The 26,544-nt window shown below is 44.1% G+C and overlaps 1 protein-coding gene and 1 pseudogene across 2 annotated transcripts in view; one reads left to right on the forward strand and one right to left on the reverse strand.

Annotated features, from left to right (window-relative positions):
• Ywhaz (tyrosine 3-monooxygenase/tryptophan 5-monooxygenase activation protein zeta) overlaps positions 1-26,544 on the forward strand; it is a 113,692-nt gene that overhangs the window by 58,678 nt on the left and 28,470 nt on the right. The window lies entirely within an intron of this gene.
• Positions 1,703-12,270, reverse strand: LOC114101769 (aldo-keto reductase family 1 member B10 pseudogene; annotated as a pseudogene).

The raw sequence follows: 26,544 nt of genomic DNA on the forward strand, positions 1-26,544 counted from the left end.
CTGGCCCTGTGACCCTTTTGGATTTATAGACTTTCATGACAGTGAATTAGCACATGCCTTTTCTGGCCTTAAGACTCAAAGTCTGATGATTTCCACTTTGGTGCTTTTAGGAACCCATAGTCCCTATGTAACAGGACTAGCTACCTGGCTGAAGGGACCATGTGGGAAAGCCTGAAGGGGAGAAGTTTTGAAACTATGGGTAGAGAAGACCTCTGTCCCGGTGTTCTTGCTGAGCCCTGCGACCAAGCCACCTGCACCAAAGTGCAGGAGAAAAGGAGCTACACGTGGAACCATCTGGAATATTCCTACCCCAGCATCTGACTGCAGATGCAAAAGATCCCAAGTAAGACCAGAAGAAAAGCTGACCAGCTAAGCTTCAGACCACCCACAGGAGCAGGAGAAATAAGAAAATAGTTGTTTTAAAAGTCTTTCTACTTTGATATAATTACAGACTTACAGAAAATATATAGAACTACATAGTACTTAAGAATCCCATGTATCTTTTGCCAAAATTGCCCAAATGTTAACATTTGTCCCCAATTCAGGGTAAGTTATAGACACTATACTTCTTTATGCCTATGTACGATAGTATCTCCTAAAAAACAAGACAATTCTCTTATACAATCATGTACAATTAAAAAAAAAAACAGAAAATTACTTTCAATGGTGCTATTATCTAATCTGTAGACCTTGTGTAAAATTTTCCAACCATCTCCAAAATGTCCTTTATAGCAAAAGAAAACCCTGGATCATGGATTGCATTCCCTTGTTTATCTACAACCTCCACCAGTCCTCTGGCTTTCTTTGTCTTTCATGACATTAGGTTGTTTTGTTTTGTTTTGGTACTGGGACTTGAATCCAGGGGCACTCTACCACTGAGATACACTCCCAGCCCTTTTTATTTTTTATTTTAAGACAGGGTCCCACTAAGTTGCTGAGGCTGGCCTTGAACTTGTGATCCTCCTGCCTCAGCCTCCCCCGTCTCTGGAATTATAGGTGTGTGCCACCAGGCCTGATTGACATAGCAGTTTTGAAAAGTACTGGCCAGTTAGTTTGCAGAATGTTCCTCAACTTGGGTTTATCTGGTATTTCATCATGACTAGATTCATGTCGCACATTTTTGCAGAAGTATAACAGAAGGGATGTTTTATTTTTCTCAGTGCATTGTATCAGGAGGTAAGCAATGTCAATTTGTCCCATTACTGGTGATGTTAAATTTGAATTTTGTTTATGGTGGTTTTTCTGATAGTTTTGCAACTTTGTGTAAAGCTACTATTTATCTTTCTTTCTTGTTTACTATGATTATTTTTCATTCTTCTTAGCATTCTCAGTGTTAGCAGAGTTTTTGTTGTTTAACAAACATTTGGTCAAATCAAATAAGTGGAAAAAATTGTCATTTGCTTATCTGAGTCATACTTCCCTGTGATAGTCTGCTTCTGGTTGAACATATGGATCTAAATTAAACTTGCTGAGATTCTGGCCTGCAACAAGGCCAGGCACAGTATGATGTCACATAAGCTTGGCTAAAATAGGACTCAGGGAGAATGAGTTCCACTTCAGTGAAGAGAGAGAACCCACGAGGTAATTTCATCAGAAGATTCAGCTTCAGAAGAGATACTCCTCCAAATGAGTCTGGTCAGCCAGGACACAGGCCATTCAGTTTCTGTTGAAGCGAGTATGGCCACCACCACATTCCTCTGGATCAGAACTGAAGCCAAGGTTTTTTGTGCTTTGCAGCAATCTCCTTCATCTTGGTATCCTCCCGTAGTGAGGGGTCCTCTGGTTTGACCTAAGATCTACAGGAGAGCCCAGGGGGCTGCCGTGTGAAAGTGATGCCCTTGGAGTGGCAGTACTGGATCAGTTTCTCCTGGGAGAGGTATGAATGACACTTGATCTGATTATAACTGGTTTATATTTAAGTCCAAGTTTATTCAAGAGCCTTTCAATCTGAAAGTGGTTGAAGCTGAAAACACCAAGGGCTTTCACCAACTCCTCATCCACCAGTTCCTCCACGACCTCCCATGCATCCAAGAATGTTGACTTACCAGTAAGGCTATTATTGCCTGTATTGTTTTTGGGAAATAATCCTTCCCAGGTTGAAATACCAGTTGCCAGTGAGTAAGAGAGATGTTCAATAGGCCAATTTCAGATCCTGAACGTCTTCTCCCAGGCTTCCGTCAGAAGGCTTCTCTCAAAGATGCACCACCACTTGCTAACAAAGAAGAGGTCGTCCCACTTTGCCACCCTCTCTTGGTTCTCCTCTTGGATGGCTTCTTCCACCTCATTCTTGTCTTGATAGACAGAGGTGTAATCTATATGGTGATAGCCTGCTGCAATGGCCCCCTTCATGACTTCTTTGCCTAGGGGGGACTTTCACAGTCCTGCACCATAATAGGCACCTTGGCTTTGGTGCTGTTGCTGTTAATACAGAAACAGTTCGGAGAGAGCAGATAGATGTCATGTTATAATTTTCATTGTAATTAAATCTTACCATGATACTTTGAGACCACACAACTATCCTGTTACTCTCCAAGACACTATAATGCACTAGCTTAGTATCCACTGACAATTCCATTTACAAATTAATTATTACCATGGTGATTGCCTAATGTTGATTTTTTAATTTCATCATTCTTTCTTCATTTATGAGTTAAGATTCTACTGTCAGGAAAAAAAAACCTTTTTCTTCTCCCCATTTATTTATTTATATTGGTCTTAACTCACTGGTTTCAATTTTATTCAGTGGGTTATAAATAGTTACTATCATATTTTTTCCTGATGCTTAACCTCTTACAGATTTGGCCTTTGAGAGCCTCTTCAAACTAACCCCTCTTTTTCATATGTTTCCATGATTTGGGGGCACTTCTGTATTGTTTTGGCACAAGATTTTTCAGGCTCATCTTGTATTGTCTCTGCCTCAGCCTTTGAATCAGTCATTTTCCTACGGAACCCTAGTTCTTTTTAGTGGAGAAGAGTATTTAGAAACCAAGATGGAGGTAGTAGGCATGCTCATTGTTATTTCAGTGTTGATGTTTTTTGGCCCCCTTTGTGCTCATATCTAGAAAATATATGTATGCACACACACACATACATAAACACCCACTATAGATACTACTATCTATTGTTGATTCCATCTCTTTATGTTAAAAATCATTAGTTCAGCTTCATGGTGGCATATGCCTATAATCCCAGTGACTCAGGAGACTGAGGCAGGAGGATCACAAGTTTGAGATCAGCCTTAGCAACTTAGCCAAGCTTTAAGCAACATAGCAAAACCCTGTCTCCAAATAAAAAACAAAAAGGGCTAGGCTTGTGGCTCAGTGATTAAGTGCTCTTGGTTTCAATCCCCAGTATCAAAAACAAACAAACAAAAAACCCCAAAACATTATTTCAAATCATGAGTTTACCTTTTCTAATTGCTAAAATCATGGATTTTACCCATGATATATTGTCTTATTACCCATGATATATTGTCTTATTTTCTTAATCCTGGAATATGCAGAGAACAGTTTCAAAATTGATAACCCATACGCCTGCAGAATAATAACACACACCAAAAAAAAAAAAAAAAAACCTGCGACTTGAGTTTAGTGTTTACAGATGGTTTTTGTCTCTAGCCTCAGGGGAAATGATCCAAATACTTTTTTCAAAAGTTGCTCAAGATAGTTTTGGTGGTTGTTTTAAGCTATCTAGTTCTGGGGTGGTTTATTTTGCAAGAGATTATAGAATGACTTTGCAAATTAGCACTCTCCACATTCCAATATGAAAAAGAAATTGGGTTGCTGGGAGAGAACTTTCACCTGACCCCCACAGGAATAGGCATTCTGGGTGGTGGCATTTCTCAGGTGAATCTGCAAGAGCAGCACTGGCCTGGGGCTTATTTACAAGTTGAGGAGTTTGTCCTGGGTGTCTGGTCTCTCTTGTTTTTCCATCATTCCTATTTCTCACTTTGCAGATACCTGCTTACTGTCTACCAGCACATACTCTATGGTTTCCTGGCTCTGCCTAGGTCTTCCTCCCAGTCCTCCATTAGACTTCTCAGTTCTCAGCTATGAATGACCTGTGACTTCCTGGGAGGAGGACTGTCAACTATAGTTAAACAAATTCCTAATGCAGTGAGAGACTATTAGCTGATGAATTGGGTCCCCAGGGCACTTCTGCACCATGTTTGTTAAACTCAGGCTTGGGGAAAAGTAAAAGGGAGGTAGAGGTCTTTGGAACTTGTCTTTCTGTCCTGACTCTTGACCCCTGCCTACTTAATCTGGAGTCTTGAACTGTCCTGCTGGAAGAGCTGGAGGTAATATGTATAATAAATGCTGACTTGAAATCTATTGCAGATAAATAGATCGATATAATTCAGATGAGGTCTTACTATGTTACCTAGGCAGGCCACAAACTCCTAGCCTCAAGTGATCTTCCTGCCTCAGCTTCCCCAAGTAGAAGGAACTACACAGTGCCACTGTGCCTAGCAATTACAATATTTTATTATCCCCTGGGTGGCTTAATGCAAAAGTAAATATGTTGGATTTCTATACTTATGTTATGAACTAGTAAGCTCAGGGGCACTGATATTCCTGTAGCTCCGGACGTGATGGATGTCCTACTGTCCATCACTTGAGAAATACATGAGGTAATATGTCAGCTAAAAGAACTGGTCATTGGAAACTACAGAAGAGCCCCCCCCCCCCCATCCCACTACTACTATCAGCACCTCAGGGTAAGAAAAAGTCCTGCGAAGAGAAGTCCTGTCTGAGCTGCTACCTGGCTTTGGCACATGGAGCATTCATGCCTTGGCCAGCACAGCAACTGCTCCAGAGGGGGTGGAGTGGACTTCAGAAGCAACTAGAAGGATGCCTCACTGACCACAAAACTATTTCTAAGGGTGTTCAGAAATTATTTTGGGGAAAATAACCTTGTAATAAGAACAGAGTTGCCATTATAATCATGATGAGGGCTTAGAGTCATTCAATTTGGATTTTTAGAGAGCTAAAACCTTATTGTGTACCCCAGGTTGGCAAGAGAGGGCATAACTCCTGATATAATGCCATGTCAGGTGAGAAATGACGCCTGCCCATCTGAATTGTTCTCTGCAGCTAATTTCACAAGTGTCTCAAGAGCAGAGCATGATAAGTGAGCAAATGAATTTCAATATCACAGAGAGATTTTCAGGGAGCTACATTACAAATTAATAAGCTAAGACTGGATTTGGAAGGATGATTAAAGTACCTGGCTACCTTATCTTTGCTGGCAGAACTTCTTCCCTTTGGGGTTCTGGGATGAATTTCAGGGGATCCATGTCCCCTCAAATTACATGGAGTTTTGTTTAAAGTTGTGCTTGTGTGTCTTCATGAGGAGAGAGTGTCAGTAGCTTTCTTTATATTTTCAAAGGAATAATTTTCTCAAGGTTACACAGCTGACTGGAACAGTCTGTCTTCTAGACTCAGCTTCCTCCTGATTTAACAATTCCAACCAGGAAGATGAGACTAATTTTATAATTCTACCAATTCTCCTTTACTAGCAGTGTAACTTGCTTTGAGGGGTTCAGGGAAAGGAACAGGGGATGAGAGCCATCGGTTTCTTTCTCTAACTAGCTTCACTTTCTCATACCCTCTATTCTATGTCCCCTTTCCCCATTATACCTTTTTCTGTAGCCCCTGTCCCACTTGAGCAGTATCATTGTCCACCCTGTCACACTGCAGAAAATAAACAATCTCAACTCCTCCCCTCAATCAGGCATTCCCTACAGACATGGTACATGAAGCTGGAGGTGGCACTGGATGGGAGTGTTGCAGAAGGGGAAACAGAAAACCTTCAGGAATCAAACCTGCACCCCTCCTTGTGGACTTCCCACAGCACCTCGGAGGCTCTAGCTTGACCTTGGCCTCTTTTCTGGCCGATAAATTGATGCATCCCCAAAACATGCGGAGTCCATGGTGGGCTTGGTGGTGTTTGTCATAGCTGTTTTTCTTCCTCCCTCTTCAGTATCCTTTCTAGGTACCTGGTTGGTCAGCTTTGCCTCCTAGTTCTGCCTTCCTCTCTTTACCTTTCTCCCATGGCCTCCTACACTAGCCTCAAAGTTCCCTACCCCTGCACATTCCACTTAGTAAAAATCTCCTTCATGACCCATATCTTTTCACATTCAGAATTCATGAGTATGATTTATGCAATATGCTAGACTTAAGCCAGTGACCACTGAGAGATTAAGCCAGATAGAAGGGCAAGACTATGTGCCAGACTCCTTGAACTTAGATTCTGGCTAGTAATAAGAATGATAATGGTTCCTACCTCATGAAATTGTCACAAAAAATAATGCACATGAAGCATTTAGAACAACACCAGATGCTCAAGAAGCTCAAGAGGTTATAGATTTCCTCCAACATAGAGGCATATAGGCATACCAAGGAGAGCAATGATTTGGTGATCCTTCAAACCAAAATTACTAAATGTTTGTTCAAACTTCCTTTAGGGCAGTGGTTCTCAAACTTTGACATGCATCAGAATGCATGCCCCCAAATGTCTGATTCAGCAGGTCTAATGCTGACTGAGGTTTGCTTTTCTAACAAGTTAATGCTGCTGGTCTAGGAGCCACACTTTGAGAACCACTGATTTAGAGCCTTGGTTGTCTATTAAAACCACATGGGAAGCATTTAAGATACCCAATTTCCAAGCTGTTTCTGTGGAAATAAATGAAGACTCCCAGCCCCAATGAAACAAAAGCCATTTATTCAGAGCTTGCTCTAGCAAAGAAGGAGACGCCATTGCTTGTGTTTGGCAGAGACTCAAAGGCAGGCAGAGGACTGGGAAAAAGGGACAGCTTCAGATGTGTTCTGATTGGGGCTCATGGGCACAGAGAAGCTCCTAATTCCTAATTCAGCAGTTAGGTGAGGTGTGTATATTTGACTTTCACTGGAAGGTTCTAAGTGGGAAATGGGCAGAAATTAGGGAATCTGGAAGTTACCATGAGTCCTGAGTGTTTGGGGCCAGTTGCTACAGAGGTTAGGGTTTGGCTTCCTGGACGGGTTGGTGCAGATTGCGGGTCAGAGTTCTATTTCTCTAAATTATCTGGTTGCTATACACTGTATATTCAGACTCCTTTATATTCTCAAAAGAGTAATTTGACCACTTAAATCAGAATCAGTGAGGGCAGGATCCAGGTTTCCATATATATATTTGAAGTACTGGGGATTGAATCTCACAATGCTTTACCACTGAGCTACATTCCCAGACATTTTGATTTTTTATTTTGAGACAGGTTCTCACCAAGTTGCTTAGGGCCTCCCTAAGTTGTCCAGGCTGGCCTCAAACTCATGGATCTCCTTCTCTCAGCCTCCAAGTCACTGAGATTATAGGCATGCACCACAGCATCCAGCTCCAGTAATTTTTTTGTGTGTGGTGGGGTGGTACAGGGGATTTAACTCAGGGGCACTCAACCACCAAGTCACATACCCAGCCCTATTTTGTATTTTATTTAAGAGACAGGGTCTCCCTGAGTTGCTTAGCACTTCACTTTTGCTGAGGCTGGCTTTGAATTCGCTATCCTCCTGTCTCAGCCTCCTTGAGCCATTGGGATTAACAGGTATGTGCCACCATGCCCAGCTGTCATTTTTTAAAATCTCTCCAAAAGGGAGTTAAGGTTAAGAAGCATGATTTTGAGGATGAGCCTGAGCACTCTGCAGGAGAAGGTGCAACAGGAAGAGAGACAGCTTTCTGCTCTTCCTCTGCTCTCCCCGCCCAGAACTAATACCATTCTCCTAACAATGCTGTGCACGTTCATCTCTGTACCTAGAGGCAGCTCGAAAAGATGGATCCTCCTCAGTGCAGGCACTTATCAAAAGTATGACCACTGATAGGATTCGCCCCAAGAGGAGTTCTTTCCCCCATCTCATTGACCTCTCAGTGCCTTTTATCATCTCTTATAGATTGGCTTCTAATGAAATTAGAATAAAAATCCAAACCCACTGGGAGCTCCAAAGCTCTGCCAATTCTCCAATCCATATCCTGGCCCTTTGCCCCCAGGTCTCCATTCCCCTTCTGCCCAGCTGAGCTCAGCCTGTTCAGCCACAGGACCGCCTCTGCTCCCCTTCTTCCCATGGCTTGTACATTCTCATGGCTCAGACCCAGGCCAAACTCCCACCGAAGAGCAGCCTCCCTGAGCCCTCTCTGGAGAACCTTCTCCTTCTCTCCCATCACTTTTTGCCCTATTGCTCTATTTTTTATTCTCTGCATAGTGCTTACCACTCTCTGAAGTCAGTTCATTTATGTAGTCATTGCCTCTCTCTCAGCAGGGTATTTGTCTGAAGGCAGGGTATTTGTCAACCAGACACATCTGTGTTCTTGATTCATTCATAAGGACTTTGTCCTCTGCCCTGTCCTTTACCAAGTCTGTGGCTTTGGGTCAGTCACTTCAGCCTCTCTGAGCCTCCATGTTCATATCCATAAATGTGAGAAGTGAGAGGTCCCAGAATTTCTTCTAGAGACGCTGCCATGGTTTCCATCTTGATGGATTTAAGCTGAAGTGCAGCTCTCCATCACCACCTCTGCACTTCAGAAGGGCTTAACCTGTGGGATGGCTGCAATGTCCAATAGTAGGTTTAGTCAAGGGGGTACGGAGCACTGCCAAGGTCTTCCTGTTCTGCCACACACGCAGCAACCAGCTCCAATGAGACCCAGAGCCAGCTGGTGGCCCACCTTCCAATAGTCTGTGCTCCTCATGACAAGCATGCCCTGATTCCTTGCGGCCCTTGGGTGAAATCCACATCCACTGAACCAGGAAAGGAGGCATGGCAGCTGGGAAAAGTCCCTCCAATCTCCTGTGGGAGTATGGGTCACCAGCACCCTCCAGCTGCACCCTCCTTTTTCTTCATTACGGTGATCTCACCTAGAGCACACTTTCCCAGGTTCTATAGCTTGGCCTTCCTGCCTGGCACAGGACTCTTCCAACAGTCAGCCTCTGCTTGGGGACTCCCCATTACCTGGCCAAGCCACCCCAGAGCTGCACCGCAGTCAGGTTATTTCTACCCAGTGGACTCTTCCTACTCTCCTTGCACAGACACCCAACATGAATAGTGGTCAGAAACCTCTCCTGCTTCCTCCCAATTCTGCCCCTTTATCCTCACAGGTGTTCCCCCCCAACCCCGGGGGTCTCGGGCTTATTAAATCCCATATATGTATCTTCTTCTCGGAAGCCTGACACAGAAGAGCTGGAAACATGTCCAGAAGCTCCTGGTTTTGATCTAGCCCTAGAACAGCTTGCGAGATGTAAATTTTTAATGAAGGCGTCATTGATCAGGAAACACCGTCTCCTCTAGTACAGGCTGTAGCAAGCTCAGCTATGGGAACAAATACTGCTCTCCCACATCAGGCTGAGTGAGGTGACCCAAGACTCCTAGAAGAGGGGAGTCATGGAACTCACAGGAACACATAGTTTGGGAAGTCCCCCCATCCCCCTCCCACCCTGTTCTAGAATCCCCGGAGGACAGATGCATCATTGTCCTTAAGGTTAGCTCATCCTAAAAGGAAAGAGGAATTTGTCAGAGAGGAAATTAAGACACACTTGACAAGTAGAGCTAATGGATGGTGGGATGTAAGAGGAAGTCAGGGAGGGGGAGCAGCAATGCACTTAGGAGGAAAATATGCCTTGTGGACTCAGTCCAGAAGCAATCCCCACTCGACATCTGAAAGTATTCAGTAGGCACCTAAGTGCAGGAAGTGTTGCTTGGAGGGATTGTCCAGAGCAAGAGGAGACAAAACCACAAGACTTCTCAATGGGACATCTGGGAGCTCATATCCTAGCCCAGTGAATTTCAAATGGGTTCCCTCAAGTAACTTCAGGGATTCCCTGGAAGAAGGGTCCTCAAAGACATGGCTCTCCTTGCCTTCTCATTCTTTAGTCAAAACATTTTCCATCACAAGAGTTCTGTCTCTCCAAACCAAGACTGGAATCCACTGATCTAGTCTTACTCTTTCCTTTTATTCACAGAAAAATGGAAGCCTAGAGAAATAGTGCGACTTGCTCAAAGTCACACAGCAAATGAACAGCAAAAGTGAAGGAGTCAGACGCAGTGTGCTTAGCTCAAGTCCCGTTCTTTTTCCGTTTCATGTGTCACCCTCTGGAGGAATGTATAATTTCTAGGTCAGTTTAGTGCTCTGAAGATTGGACATTATCTATTAAGCTGAATCAACAAATGGAGCAGTTGTTCAGATGAGGTTGGACAGATGTGTCAATTTCCTGTTTAGAGAAGGTGGAAGGAAGCAAAGAGATTACTCTGCCTTCCTCCCAGGTTGTCATTTATATTGAGGTCACTTGCATTTACTCCTGGATGTTCAAATTCATCATCTGACAAATGTTCCCCCATAGAGGCATGTAGAATAGTGGAAACAGCACAGTTTTTGAAGCCAGGCAGGTGTGGTCTGAAGCCCTGAGTCCTCTTCCAGGTCCTCAGACAAGCTGACATCATCCTCTGGAGCCTCAGTTTCTCTTCCTGTAAGTGTGGACAGTGCTGTGCCTGGCACACAGTGGGTGCTTTCTGTAGGTGGAGCATGTAATAGAAGGCTAAGAAGATTTGACCTTCAGATGGTGATGCATTCAAAGTCATGGGGAAACCAGTACATGTGGCGATGAAAGGACAGCAATTTCTGAATTTTTGCCACTGATAGTAAGGAATTCAGAAGAGGCAGAGACAGGTATGAATAAAATTAACCCCCAAAGATGATTTAGAAGCGAGAGAACTCACCTTGAGATCTGGGATGGTGGCAGGTGGGGAGGTGAAGCTGGGGGGACATGAGGACAGGCTGATAGTATGAGAGGCATAAGTAGAAGAATTCAAGCCACTGAAGCACTGGGAGTGGACTCTAGGGACTCGGGGAGGGAGAGAACAAAGTGCTGAAGGGCAGGAAAGCTACAGAAGCCTGTCTTGCTCCAACAGGAAGAGAATTGTGTGTGGCTAGCATGGGTTCAGTGAGGTTCAATGTGGTGGATTCTGGGAATGGTGAATTGTCTTGATATGAACGTTGAAAAGGAGCTAAGGAAGGGTAAATTCCAGGTTCCCTCAGCTTTACTTACTCCAGTTTTTTACAGGTAAAGAAACTGAGAAACAAAACAAAAAACTTCAGCAGCTTCCCCAGTCACACATTAAGTGACAAGAATTGGTCTTGGAACCCAAACCTTTAGATTTCCCTTGTCCTTCATCCCTTCCAGTTTCAACTGCCCTATATTCTCCCTAGTGCCAAACACAGGACTGGGCAGACAGATAATAAATACTCCGGGAAATGCAATAAACTTTGACTGTAATTCAAATAAATCACAAGTGTTCCAAGTGTTCCTTTACACTAAGTGCACACTGAAATCTTCAGGGAGCTTTAAGAAGAGAAATATTGATCCCCAGATTCCAATGCACCACTTGAAAGAGAATCTCAGGGGCAGGCCCTGGGCATCAGTATTTTTGAAAATTCCCCAGGTGATTCTGGTGTGCATGGGGCCTGCTGCAAACACCTGGTCCAGTCCTGTGTCACAGCTCTGTAGTGACACACCATCTGGGTGATCCACAGGCCCTTCTGTGCTTCCCTCAGCAGCCACCGGTCTCTCCCTCCCTCCCTCCTTCTTTGCCATATTGCCTCTTGATTTGGTCTTCAGACTCCTGGTGATGACTAATTAATCCTTCCAGAACCATCGAAGAAGACCTGCTTATGGGTGAACCATCTGGAGCTCCTCCTTGGTTGAATTGGACTTTGGGGAGGATGAGAGAAAAAACAGTGGGAGATGACTCACCCTCCAGATGAAACACACAAATTGCATTTAGTCAAGGCGGCTTGTGGTGTTTGGGGCTATAACTTTCCCCCTGCTTCTCAATGGTTCCAGATGGTACCTTTTCTCTTTCTGCATGCCCGTGTCCACACTCACCTCCACAGACAGAGAGGCATAGATTTGCCATGATACTCCTATTTCAGTTCACAAAGTGAATTTGGTATTTTTATAAAATGCTTCAAGGACTAGGCAGATCCCTCACACCATAGTATTCTTTTATAGTAGTATTCTCCTTTATAAAAGGGAGCAGGGAGGGCAAGAGTCAATCAATCAACCACTATTTATTAAACACCTAGTTTGTATAAGAGATGGCTTTAGAGCCCACTCAGATTCACTTTTTGGGATCCAAGTGCCCATTTCACAGCTGCCTTTATGGCGGCTACAGACGGCTCTTGGGTGTCATCCTCTAGAGAAAAGTGTCTCTTTCCAGGAAGTGGGACTCCTTGGTATATGGCCCCATAGCCCATGACTGACTGACAAGAGGGTGCCAAGCCCCAGCCTAAAACAGGGTGGCTTATGCTCCTGAAAATCAAGGTGAGCTTAACTTGAGCCACTTTTAGAAGGGTCCCCTTATGGTGCTGTCTTAAAAGTTTGCAGGCTTTGAGATTCTTTCTTAGAACCCCTTCTAGCTGCCACTATGTTAAACCATGATTCTTCCTTGGCAAACACTCCTTGGTTTGTTACAAAGGCAAAACAGACACACAAAAAGTTAAAAGAAGTAACAATAGCCATTTGGAGGGACAGGAAAACAGATGCACAGTTTTTGATAGTTTTAGAGACAGAAGGGTTCGATGAATGATGGCAAAGACCTGTGGAGGAGGAAATGGCATGGACGAAAATATGAAGAAAAACAAGGTACACAATATAAAATCACAGAGCAGGGGTTCTCAAAGTAGGTGACATTGAAACTCCCCAGAGGGATTCTGAAAACATGGAATGCTGAACCATCAGGCCTTCCCATCCTTTAGGTCTGGGTCGGGCCAAGAATTTGCATTTCTAACAAGCTTCCAGCGAGAGCTGGTGTTGCTGGTTTGGCAATCATTCTTTAAGAACAACTTAAGATATAATTTCAGTAGTAGGATAATTTCCTATGTTCCCTTGTATCAGTAGATGTCAAGGGAGAGGACAGATTCCTCTTGCCTGCTGACCTTAAGGAGACTTTCATAAATCTCCAGCAGAAAGGAAATAACTGAATAACTAACAGGCAATCACTAATAACTAATAATATCTGTGACTTGCAGATGTTAGGACCAGGGCTTAAGTAGGATTTCAAAAGTTTGACTTTAGGTATAAAAAGCTAAAGTCTCTAAAATTGAGATAAGAGAGTTAAACCAGAAACCAGGAGTCTTCAAATAAAAGCTAGTGACCTGGTTTTGTACATAAAGATGCACCAGTACATGCCACTGCCATCATTTACATATTGAATAGTGGCTATCAAGTGACAAGAGTACAGTCAAGTAGTTGCCACAGGGAGAGAATGTTCTACAAAACCAAAAATGTTTACCATCTGGCCCTTTATAGAAAAAGTTGCCAGAAATCCTAGAGTAAGGTCAATGGGAGGAGGAGAGGCGGGAAGTTGATGATAGACAGGTAATTTCCTCATCTCTGGGAAAAGAGATGAATGAACATCCTACCAGCTGGTAGGAAAGAAGATATTCATGGAGGTTATGGTGAAATGTCTCTTAGCAGACATGAGGATAAGAGAAGGGTTATGTTCAGTTATAGGAAAATAAACTTCCATTTTTGCATTTCTAATTATTTGTAGAAGTCATATCTGCTAGGGGTAAGGATCAGAATGGGAAGAGTGGAACTAATGACAGGGCACACGAGTGGAACTGTGGAGAATGTTTGCACTTGGAGCATGGGACAGGGCCTATTGGGTGTGCTTCCTGTTTGCAGACCAGGCTCTCTGGTACATATCAGGCTTGCTTTTATCATCAAAGTGATAGGATTTGATTGAGAACCTCCTCTAGTCCACTGTAATGGGCTACATACATAGCCCTCTCCGTATATTGAATTTCAAACGCAATAAACAGAGGTTTTGCATCCATTTCACAGATGCAAACCTGAGACTCAGAACCCTTAATGAACTAGCATGTGGCTATCAGGGTAGTTCAGGGAATAGACTGATCAAGTGGATGAGTGATTACCAGGCTAAGCATTTGGGACTTTCTCCTCCAAGTAGGGGTAAACCATGTCAGGCTTTGAAAAGAGAATGAAATCTGAGTAGAAAGGATTTAATTATTTTGTGTACAGGGCTGCCTCTGCCAATAAGACTGTGCCCCTGACAAAGAACAATGTCTTATTCCTCTATAACCTGAATGGCCTCATGGCCCATGTAAGCACTGGATCACATTTTTAAAAAGCATCAGTCTGATGCAATTTTTTTTACAATATTGCTGTTGAATTTTCTTGAAAAGATGGAATTCCTAAACTTATAAAAACCTATTTCCTGAAAGTTCTACTTGGGACTAGAGGGCAGCTGTTCCTCTCATGGCTATTTTTCTCCTCTAACTTCAAAAAATTTGCATGAAACTCAATGCCCCCTAACTCTTCTCCCTCCTTCTGCCTACCTTCCCGGTTCTAACTAGTTCTATCCTTTCCAATGCAATGGCCTTTGTCAGCTTGCTATTTGTTTTGTGGCCCTTTCCAATTCACTTCTCTGGGTGTCACCCTGTTCAATCTAACAAAAGCCTTAAGGGCTGAGAATGCAAACTTAGAGACCTTCCTTGGAAGATGAGAAAGTGAATCCTGCACTCAGAACACTGTGTGTGTGTGTGTGTGTGTGCGCGCGCACACCTGTGTCTGTCCTCTGCACCCCCAGTACCTGCTGGGGTTCCAAGGAAACAGGTGCTTGGTAAATGTATGTTAAAAATAAAGGGTTAGGGTTAGGGTTAGGGTTAGGGTTAGACTACCGGTGCTCTGCTTATTTCACCTCTCTGTCTTAACTCTTTACACCTCTGTGCTCTTTCACTGCAGTAGCTTGCAGCCATGTCTCTGCTAGAGGTCTATTCTGGTCTGCCTGAGAGTGCATACACCTCCCTGCCCCAAGCCCTTAGCTGAAGAAATAAAAGGGATAAAACTGGAGGTGGGACAGTCAGTTCGATGCCATCACAGCCATCGGCATGTGAGTTTGAGGCGTGGATGGTGCCCAGAGAAGTAGGGATCAAAGTAAGCGATGAACGTTGGGTGGGTGTCAGGAAGAGGTTAGGAGACCTGAATGGGGTTTGAACACTGATAGAGGTAGGACATTGGCCACGAGAGGGCACTAGAAGTCAACATAGTGGAATATGTCTTGGTCTTGCCATTTCTAGCAGCATGACCTTGAATTAGTTATTGAACCTCTCCATGCCTCATCTGAAGGATGAAATTAATAATATACCTGTATATATGATTGTTATGAAGAGGAAATGGACTAATATATATAAAGTGCTTGGCTGCTGTTATTAATGAGTATCAGCCCAGAACTCTCTGTGTACCCAACAGGGCATTAAATCCAATAGGCTTGTCAGTTGGGGGCAGTACCACTGCTGGGGCAGGACAGGGCCCAGGACTATGGGGCAGAGTCTACCAGAGTGGCACTAGATATCAAGCACCCAGCCTAGCTGGCTGCATTGGGTCAAATCAGGAAAGTAAACACCACAGATTTTTTTTTTTTTTTGGTACCGGGCATTGAACCCAGGGGTGCGCAACCACTGAACCACATCCCCAGTCCTTTTTATATTTTATTTTGAGACAGAATCTTACTAAGTTGCTTAGGCCCTCGCTAAGTTGCTGAGGCTGGCTTGAAATCTCGATCCTCCTGACTCAGCCTCCCAAGTCGCTGGGATTACAGGCATGCACCACCATGCCCAGCTCAGCACCATATATTTTGTTATAGGAAATGAGACCACAGACCCAGGCTTTAGAAGATTCTGGCAGACTACTGGTACTCTGCTTATTTCACCTCTCTGTCTTAACTCTTTACCCCTCTGTGCTCTTTCACTACAGTAGCTTGCAGCCATGTCTCTGCTAGAGGTCTACTCTGGTCTGCCTGAGAGTGCACACACCTCCCTGCCCCAAGCCCTTAGCTGACTAGTGTGGGAAATAACACTCCCCTTCCCATGCCCTTGAGGAACCAGCTCTGAAGTGTAGTCACACTGTCTCTAGAGCTCCCTTTGAGAGTGAGCCCAAGTTACTCCTATGGGTCATTGCCTGACAACTTACCCTGACTCCTGTAAAGAAAGTTCTACTGGTCAAAATGGCATCTGACCCTGTTAGAGTGATCAGAAAGTCAAAATAGCATCTGAAAGTAGGATCCTCCTTCTGAATGATGGGAGCCCATATTCAATCAGACTTCTTAGATTGTCAGCAACAGAAATAGATTCTGGAGAACTTAAGTGAACTTCAGTGAATTTGTTGGAATAATATATGGAAGTTCACAGAACCGATAGGGAGGCACGGAAATTGGGTTAGGAAAGGCAGATGTTAGGAATTGAATTGAGTCCCCCAGAAGTTACATTGAACAGTTAACCTCTAATACCTCAGAATGTGACCTTACTTGGAAAAAAATGTGTTGAGATATAATTAGTAAAGAGGGGGTCATTAAGGTGGGCCCTAATTCAATATGACTCGTGTTGTAGTAAAAAGCAGAATTTCATCTGGGGTCTGGAGAATGAGGCAGGAGGATTGAAGGTTCTAAGCCAGACTGGACAGTCTCAAAACAAAATTAAAAGGGCTGGGGATGTTGCTGAGCAGAAGAGCACTTGCGTGGCTTGTGCAGGCCCCTGGGTTCAATTCCCAGCACTACCAAAAGGAAAAAAAAAAGAAAGAAAGAAAGAAAGAAACTGAGACAGACATCAGTAAAGAGCATCATAAAGTATGAAGACGGCCATCTAAAGCAAGGAGAAGGGCCTCAGAAAAACCCACCCTGTTGACCTTGATCTCAGACTTCTAGTCTCCAGGACTGTGAGACAATAAAATTTCTTTTAAGCCACTTAATTTTTGGTGCTTTTAAAAGGAGTCCCCAGAAGCAAATACAGAGGGAAACCAAGGGACTCGGGGTCTCAGGGGAATAACAGGTTATTTCAGGGGAACTCTGAGGGGTAAGTGAGAGTCAGAGAGTCAACTCTACACCTTTTTGTCATTCTGTCCTATGGTTCAAAAGCAAGAGAGAGTGAATGAGCCTCCCATTAATTGTCCCCAAGGCTGTGACCAGCGTACAGAGGTAGTGCCTCATGAGTGACATAGGGTGTTGGTTGTTTTCCTTTTTAAATGAGGACACTATAATGCAACACTTGAGAGGGCTCAGCAGCAAGAGGCCCACCCATGGCCCTGCTGTGTGGCTTGGCCTACCCTGTCTCCTGAGCACTAACAGGGGTCTCAGGGCCCCACAGTGGAGGAGGTGCAGCGCTGGGGCCTGCCTAGGGCTCTGGCTGGGGAGACATGTAGAAGCAGCCTCAGCCCAAAGCAGCCTCTGCGGCCCTGCTTGGAGTGGGTCAAGCCACTTGCAGACCTCTGGCCACCTGGAAGAGTGGAGCCGCCTGGAGCTTTGCAAGTCTGAGTGACTTGTCCTGGGACTCAGAGACCAGGTTTCTAACCCCCTGTTAAAGGTTCTTCCACTGGACTGCCCAAGATGGGGAGGGAGGCTGGCACATGCCCAGGGTGAGTATGGCCCAAACTCAGGCGTGGTGTGGGAAAGGGGAGAAAGCACCAGGATGTTGTGGAAGAAGCTTCCATTTGTAAGAGAGGGAATAGTCCGTCTTATTCACTCACTCGTTGATTTTCCAGGCCCAGGGGTTTGAGGTGTAGGGGTGTATTTCTCCCTGACTTCGGTTTATTTCTTTTTGATCTTATTTTTTACAAGCTGGGATTGAACCCAGAGTCTTGTGCATGCTAGACAAGCACTGTGTCCCTGAGCCACATCCCAGTCCCTCCCTGATTTCTGGAGAGAAATGCATTCTGACTCTATTTTCCCCCAAAATCTTTACATCCTTAAAAGCTGTTGATGACCCTTAACATTCATCCAACCTCGAAGCCTAATTTGCCTACTAAAGCAGCCCAGCAGAAAAAGAAGCACCAAAGGCTAAGAGTATGATAACTTTGGACTTGAATCCCAGTCTTTCCATTTAATAGCTGAACAACCTGGAACAGTCTCTGCACCTCAGTTTCCCTTCCTACAAGTTAGAGTTAACAGGACCTGGCTTCCAGCCTTTAGCGGGTAGCACAGTATGAGGAGAATGTGGGCTTGTCTGTGGGTGACATTGTGCCATCTCTAGGTTTTCTGGCAGTGAGTTGGCAGGACACAGGCTCTCCCTCTTCCCAGAAGGAGGCTCTGCGCATGTCCTCTGAATCCTATCAGGCTCCCAGGTGTTACATGCACCCTGGGAATCTACGAGAAGCTTTCCTCTGCTAAAATGGCCACTCTTATGACTGCAGACACTTCCTGCTCACCAGGTACTGTCCCCAGGCAGAGTCCCTGGAGAAAGAGAAAGCAAAGGGGAGGTGCTTAGTCTGTTCTGGTCACTATAACAGAACACCTTAGACTAGGTGACTTCTGAACAACAGAAATTTATAGCTCACAGTTCTGAAGGCTTGGAAGTCCAAGATCAAAGGGCCAGAAGATCTGGTGTCTGTCGAGGGCTCACTTTCTCCTAGTTGGCACTTCTCGCTGTGTCCCCACATGGTGGAAGAGCCAACTGGTTTTCAGGAATCTCTCTTATAAGGTCTCTAATCCCAATCATGAAGGCTCCACCCTCTGACCTAAGGTGTCCTGAAAGTTCCACCTTCCCATATTGTCACATTGGGAATTAGGTTTCAGCATGTGTATTTGAGGGGCACAAGCATTCAAACCATGGCAGGTAGGGAACCCTCCTGGAACATAACCCTTCCCCTCAGCTAGCCTGGCCTGAGCAGGCCTCTCCACGCAGGACCAAGCTGAAGCTGCGTGGGTCCTTCCTGATCTTGAGCCAGGACTTGGGATGAACTTCACGAGACATGGGTTAAGGAATAGGCTTTATTTGAGAAGGACAACCCTTGGAGGCTAAAGAGGAATCTCACATTCTCTGACTCTCGCATCAGGCATGCTGGATCCTGGGCTCTGCTGGGCATGCAGACGGCCTCTGTTCCCCCACCTCACTCCTTCCTACCTCCCTTCCTGCAGGGCAATCAGGAAAGCAGCCTTGTCAGTGGGGGAGCAGAGAGTCAGAGGTCTGGATTTGGGGGTCCGAAAAGTGTGCCTAAGGAGCTGCAGAAGACCCCTGGCTATCACTGTTCTGTCCTCTAACCTGGAGAGCTGGGGACAGAGGAGGTGACTCTGCCATCCTGTCACTCTGCATTAAACAAACACAAAGCCAAATGTTCTTGTCTCAGGCCTTCTCCCCAGGCTGCCTTCGCAAGGTGAAAGGCTGACGAACGTCAAGTCCAAAGATGCTCAGTGCTCTGGAAGCCTTCTCCAGGCAGTCAGCTCTTACAGAAGCACGAATTTCATTTCGGGATCAAATAGACATTTCCCTCCCTGAGAAGTGAGTTAAATTAAGAATGCTTTATTTTGACTCGGCTGATCGAGTGACAAGTCCGGGTGAGATCAGATGACTAACGGATGGCTCACAGAGGACTTTTATTTAATCCTTACTGTTTCGACAAAGCAGTGGGCTTCACAGTCAGTGGGCATTGTGACACCACTGGTAACTCTCCAGCAGGAGAGACAAACAACGGGGCTGATGGGCAGGCCCAGCCACGGTCACTGCGGTTAACACCCCTGAGTCCTGGGGTGAATCAAGGTAAACTATTATATCCGCTCTGGAACAAAGTGACTTAACAGTAAGATCCAGGCCTCGTTCTGAAAGGAACAATTTATTTAAAAATAAACTTTTGCCTGGAAAGAAAAGAAAAGCAAGCAGCTCACATTTCTAGTGACTTCTAGATAAAAACCTGCATTCCAAATGATGACTGTGAGGCACAGAAGGCACAGGGAGGTGGCGGTGTGTCTTCCCCGGGCAGCCTGTAATATTGTGACGACAAAACCAGACCTGTTGTGCAATGAAATTATAAAAATGTTAGGGTAAGAAAACAATGCCTTCTCTCAGCTTTTCTCCAGGAAGCCTAATTAACCATGGGTCCCTACCTTTTGGATTGTAAATAACTGCCCAGGAGTCTGACTACTATTCCCTCTTGAAATTTAACAGATGTCTGTGGGAAAAGAAAAAAAAACATTTCTTCTTGTCTGTTTCTATGAGCATGCTTTATGTTAGAGACCCTGCACAAGGCCTTCAGCTGCGTAGATTAGGAATATTGTGGGGGGCGGGTACTGGGGATTGAACTCAGGGGCACTCAGCCACTGACCACATCCCCAGCCCTAGTTTGTATTTGATTTAGAAACAGGGTCTCACTGAGTTGCTCAGCACCTCGCTTTTGCTGAGGCTGGCTTTGAATTCATGATCCTCTTGCCTCAGCCTCCCAAGCTGCTGGGATTACAGGTATGGGCCACCGCATCCAACTGGAATTTGTTTTTTAAGAGGAAAAAGCCCCAAATATAGGCTGGGTCTAAGATGACGCCAAATAACCTATAAATATTGTGAGAAACTGTGGATCAGGGCTCAGAATTTGGAGTTTTGTTTTCCTCTGGGCCTGGTGGCATAAAATAAAGTTTGGAGTGCTCCTCCTCTCCAAGTGCTGCTTGCTGCTTCTCAACCAGTCTGTTTCCAACAACAGTTTTAGGCTCAAACCTCTCTAGCCAGAGATAATTTAAGAATTGTTCTTCTTAAAAGCCAACTACTGAACAAAATCAACAAAAGGGAAATATAATGGGGCAAATGATGATAATTCCAACAGAGAATTTTGTGCAATACAGTAGAAACCATTAATTAAGCACCAACATCCTCCTGCCTAATTCTAATAATAAGTCCATGAGGTAGGTACTATTTTAATTGTCCCCATTTTATTGGTTTAAAAAATCTTATGATAGGGCTGGGGATGTGGCTCAAGCGGTAGCGCGCTTGCCTGGCATGCGTGGGGCCCGGGTTTGATCCTCAGCACCACATACAAATAAAGATGTTGTGTCAGCCGAAAACTAAAAATAAATAAATAAATAAATAAATAAATAAATAAAATCTTATGATAATACCTTTCAATAGGTGGATGAATAAATAGACTGTGGTATATCCAGACAATGGAATATCTTTTAGCACTGAAAAGAAATGAGCTGTCAAGTCATGGCGGAACCTTGAATGAATAGTGCTAACGGAAAGCAGCTGATCTGAAAAGGTTACATACTATATGATTCCAACTATATGACATGCTGGAAAAGGTAAAATTATGGAGACAGTGGAAAGATCAATAGTTTCCAGGGGTCCAGGGGGACGAGTAGTTGGAACACAGACGGCTTCTAGGGCAGTGGAACTCTTCTGTATGATACCAAAATGGTGGAAACACATCATTTGCTTTTGTGAAACCCCATAGAATGTTCCAAAAAGTGAGCCAAAATGTAAACTCTGGATGTTGGTGATGACCCACCATGTGTTCTCTGCCATACCTCCTACCATCTTCCATGCCATGCTCAGCATATAGTGATTAGTAAATATTTATTTGTCAAATGAACACATGAATGCATGCCTGAATGCATGACAGAAACTCTACTGTTTTCAATTAGCAAGGGGACATTTATTTTATCCTGAGTGATGGATCATCCTTAGTTCAAACCACAGGCAATTCTATTTCCCTATGTACGGATAGGCCTCAGGGTGAGTGTGTGACCTAGCTCTAGCCAATTAGGGATAAGAATGGGGCTAATATTTAGCTAGAACATACCAGAATGATGTGTTAGTTGAAAAAATATTGAAACACTTTTGTACCAGGTGATAATTACTCCCTCCCTCCTGTCCTAGACCTCCTGCTTCTTTCCATAATACAGTATCTACAAGGCTACATTAGATGTAGGAGGAAGCCTCCAAGACTTCTCTCCAGGGCTACCACAATTTGCTCCATTCTGATCAGCCAGTGTTCATTCCATGCTGATTGTTAAATAAGTTTACATTGAGTAATGAGACGTCTAGAAGGAGCATTTCTTTTTTTTTTTAAGAAAAATTGCTCCTTGAATAAACAACAACAAAACCTTTTTGATCATTTCCTTTCTTCCTCCCTTAATACTGCTATGTGACTTTATGACAGCCATCTTGCAACCATGAGGCAACAAGACATAGATATAGAGCCTGAGTCTTTAGTGGTAATGCACCCCATACCTGGAGCTGTGCTTTCTTTACATGAGAAAATTAAACGTCTTTCATAGAAGCCTGGATTAATTAGTTTTTCTGTTATTTGCAGCTAAACACATCCTAAATGACACAGACTCAAGTTTCAAGGGCTAAATAATGGAAAGATCAATAGATCAAAAGATGCTGATAGAGTGTTGCGTGTTAAGCAATTGGCTAAATAATTCGTGCTTATCATCTTTGCTTGTCTCGATAGGCTGAGGAAAAAATTGCTGTGATTTGAATCTGGAATGTTCCCTCAAAGTTCCTGTGTTGAAAGCATAGTCCCCACAGCAGCAAGGTTCAAGGTGGGGCTTTTGGGCAGTAATTGGATCACGAGGTCTCCAAACTCAGAAGTGGATCAATCCATTGATAGCTGGATAGACTATTGGGAAGTAAGTCCTAGTTGGAAGAAGTAGATCACTGGGGACTGTCCTGGAAAAATTTATCTTCTCCCTGGCCCCCTCCCCTCTCTTTCTTTGCTTCCTAACTGCCATGAGCCTAGTAGCTGTCCTTTGTCCTACTCTTCCACCATGATGCTCTGCCTTACCTCAGGCCCAGGGCAATGGAGCTGACCAACCATGGACTCAAACCTCTGAAATCATGAGCCAAAATAAAACTGCCTTCCTCTAAGGTGTTCTTGTTAAGTATTTTGGTCATAGCTACAAAAAACTGGCTAACACAGAGGTTCTTTGTTATCTCCACTTTTCAGATAAAGAAACCAGAGTGTGGAAAGCTTAAAAAATTTACCCAAGCTCATAAAACTAGCAAGAAGGAAAGTTAGGACTTAAACTCAGTGCTGGACTAGAATATATATTATCTCATTTGTAGCCTTGTCTTTGTGGAAGTTCTGACTACTCACTTCTGTTCATGGTACCTGTGTTGGTCAGCTTTGGGTTACTATAGCAAAATACCCTTCACGAGCTACTTATGAAGTAAAAAGAGGTTTATTTTGGTTCACAGTCCTGGAAGTTCAAGTCCAAGTTTGGCAGCCTTTTTGGTTTGGGCCTCTGGCAAGAGTGGCACATCATAGCAGGAGCAAGGACTCACATCTCAAGATAAACAGAGATGTGAGCCCCAACGACCAAGGACCTTCCACTAGAACCTCCTTCTTAACGGTGCGATAGAACTTCCCAATACTGCCAACCTAGGGACCAAGCCTTTTAACCCATAGACTGTAGGGGACACTATCCATATTCAAACCAGATAAGTCCCCACATAAAAGGTGGGATCCTCCAAGGACATGTGCGTGCCGTCACTAAGGCTGGACTGCCTGTCTTCCCTAAACATCCAGAATAGATCCATTACCCAATAACTTACCCAAACCTTTACTTGAGCTATTTTAATTTTAAGCTTCTTATGGAAATTAGTTTCACAACTCACTGCTGTGCTTTAAATCTTTATTGGAAAAGTATGTAAAGACAGAGGAGCCAGTGGAGAGACTCTGGGGCTCAACAGGCCTGGATTAAGGCTCCAGCTGTATCACACTGACCTCGAGACCCAGACTCTCTGCCTTGGTTTCTCCATCCATAAAACGACAACACTGACACTGGCCTTATGGAGTTGTCGTATCTAGAGTGTGTCTTCCGTAAATAGTGATGTCTGCTATTATTTGTATTAATTATTCTTCAAATGATGACAGTCACATATCAGGAGTGTCCCTTAGTTCTACTTCCTGGGATCTAATGGGAAAGCCATATTGACTTCTGGATGCTTCTGTGAAGTTACCTAAATCATCCTTATTGAGACCACTGAACTCTATCTGCAAAGATTCATCTTCCCTTCCAATTTCAGATCTTTTAAAGAAACAAACCAGGTCTGATGGTGCACACCTACAATCCCAGCAACTTGGGAGTCCGAGGCAGGAGTATTGTAAGTTTGAGGCCAGCCCCAGCAATTTAGCAAGGCCCTAAGCAACTTAGGGAAATACTACCTCAAAATAAAAATTTAAAAAGGGTCTGGGAATGTAGCTTAGTAGTAAAGCACTCCTGGGTTCAATCCCCAGGACAAAAGAAAAAAAGAAGGAAAGAAAAAGACAAAAAAATACCTGTCAGGTTTCATGTCTCCCTAAGGCCTTTTCTCTCAGTCCTTCTCCAGAGGATGCCTCTACCCAGGAGCCAGTGCACAACCCTCCTTTGCATATTTATATTATATATTGTAACATGGATATGAATCTGTACACAATAAATGTTTTGTGCATTTCAAACTTACACCTGGAAGTTCCTTGCCATACAAAATTTGTTTTTAATGTGTTCTCATTCGCAAACTCAACATCTCCATGCCAATGTTTATTTCATCCATCACCCGTTGTCGGGCCACTGTGATATCCTTGTCACTCAGTACTGCTCAGGGTCTATGCCCTGCAGGTGCTCTATGGCTCCCCTAAAGGGGAACGGTGGCTGTGGCTGGGCTTTGCTGCATGCATTTTCCTGAAGGCGTCAGCATTTTCTTAACCCTTTTAAAAATATGACAGCAGATTAAAAATGAAGCCCAGCTGACATGTATAAGGTAGTGTACATGTCAGGCATGATAGCGGCTTTGTCACCAATATTCACTCACTGAATTACTATTAAAAAGGCAGCTGTTATTTGTTAGTATTAAACTTCAACGTCCAAGGGTTCTCAATGCTCCTCCTGCTGTCACTCCACCTCTCAGAGTGACTCTAAAAGGACACCAGCCCAAGGATATTTTTAAATGATGGTGAGAGAGTTGGCAGAATTTGTGTTGCGAGATATTATGGTTTGGATGTGAGGTGTCCCCCAGAAACTCCTGAGTGAGATAATGCAAGAGGATTCAGGAGACAAATGATTGGGTTATGACAGCCTTAACCCAGTCAGTGAGTTAATCCCCTGATGGGTGGCAACTGGAGTGGGTAGGGTATTGCTGGAGGAGGTGGGCATTGGTGGGGGTGTATATATAGGTACATATTTTGTATCTGGCAAGTGGAGTCGCTCTTTCTGCCTGATCATCATGTGAGCTGCTTCCCTCCACCATGATATTCTGCCTGACCTCAAACCCTAAGGAAGGAAGGCAGCTGTCTATGGACTGACATCTCTGAACTTTGAGCCCCCAAATAAACTTTTCCTCCTCTCCAATAGTTCTTGTCAGGTATTTTAGTCACAGCAGTGAAAAGCTGACTAAAACAGGAGATAAAATTCTGCCATGGGTACCACGTGGGTTGGAGGCTCTGCCCTTATTTTTGGGTGCTCCCCATTCAGCTGCACTAGCCTCCCTAATATGTCCTGAGCCAACGTACAGATGCCCCCCAACTTATTCTGCCTCCTCCATCCTCACCTCTTTCCCTGCTCCAGGTTGTTGCTATAGCAAACAGTGGGACTATAAATATCCTTGTACATGAGTCTTGGGTGCCTTGGCTTCTGTGGGGCAGATTCCCAGGAGTAGAATTGTGGAGTCAAAAATCAAATTTTTTCATCGTAATAGATGTTGTCCCATTGTGTTCCTGGTGTCTCTGACATTTGCAGTTCCACCAACAGTGCATGACGCTCTCCTTGTCTTTGCATTGCTGCCAACATAGGTGTCATAGCTATTTTCATTTGTTTCCAGTCTGGTAGATACAAAGTCACTTGAATTTGCACTTCTTTGAGCTCTGGTGAGTTCGGGTATTTTTTTCATGTTTGTGACTATGGAGCTCTGCTAGTCTTTATATCGCCAATTTCTTTTCATCCCTTTTCTCTTCTTTCCTTTCCTTTCCTCCCTCCCTCCCTCCCTCCCTCCCTCCCTCTCTGTCCCCCCAGCCCCTCAGTCATCTCCGTCTTGTCTCTGAATGCCTTCTTGTAAATTATGCCATTCTTTGTATATTATAAATATTTCTTTTTGAGGATTTGTGTCCTTCAGCTTCAGAAAACTATTTTTTCCCCTTATTCCCTTGTTTGCTTTGTTGAAATCCAGCTTGAGGCATGGAGCACAGCAGCCAGGAAGGAAGGAGTGACCTGGGAAGAGCAAGGACCAGGTGAGTCACAGGCAGGAGCTGGAGCCCCCAGGGAGAGTTTAAGACAGGTGCGTATAGGTTCTTGCCCCATGACACTGGCAGCTGATGCAGGTGTCTGCTGTGGGTCTTGGAGCCAGACGTACTCGGTTGGCCCAGGTGAGCAGCTGGGCCAGGGCTGCTCACACCAGGAACTGAGCTAGCAGTAGTTCCAGCTGCAAGTGGATGGCTGCTTCACTTTCAACTTCACTCCCAAGAGTCACTCTCTTATGGCCCACCCTCGCCCAAATATATAGGGAAGGGAACTCTGAGAAATGTAGTTCAGCCTAGCTAAATTGACACAGGCCAAAGCCACCACAGCTTCCTTCGAAATCTTATTTAACACTCATAGGGCATTTTAATATTCATATAACATAGCTATGTGCCAGTTACTGTTCTGAGTGCCATATATATAATATAAAATATATACTTATACATAAATATAATATTTTATATATAAAATTTTATTTTTATAATGATTTTATGAGGTAGTTATTATTATTAATAACACTATTTTATAGCTGGAGAAA

Source organism: Marmota flaviventris, chromosome 15 (genome assembly GCF_047511675.1).
Source record: "Marmota flaviventris isolate mMarFla1 chromosome 15, mMarFla1.hap1, whole genome shotgun sequence".
NCBI classification, from domain to species: domain Eukaryota; kingdom Metazoa; phylum Chordata; class Mammalia; order Rodentia; family Sciuridae; genus Marmota; species Marmota flaviventris.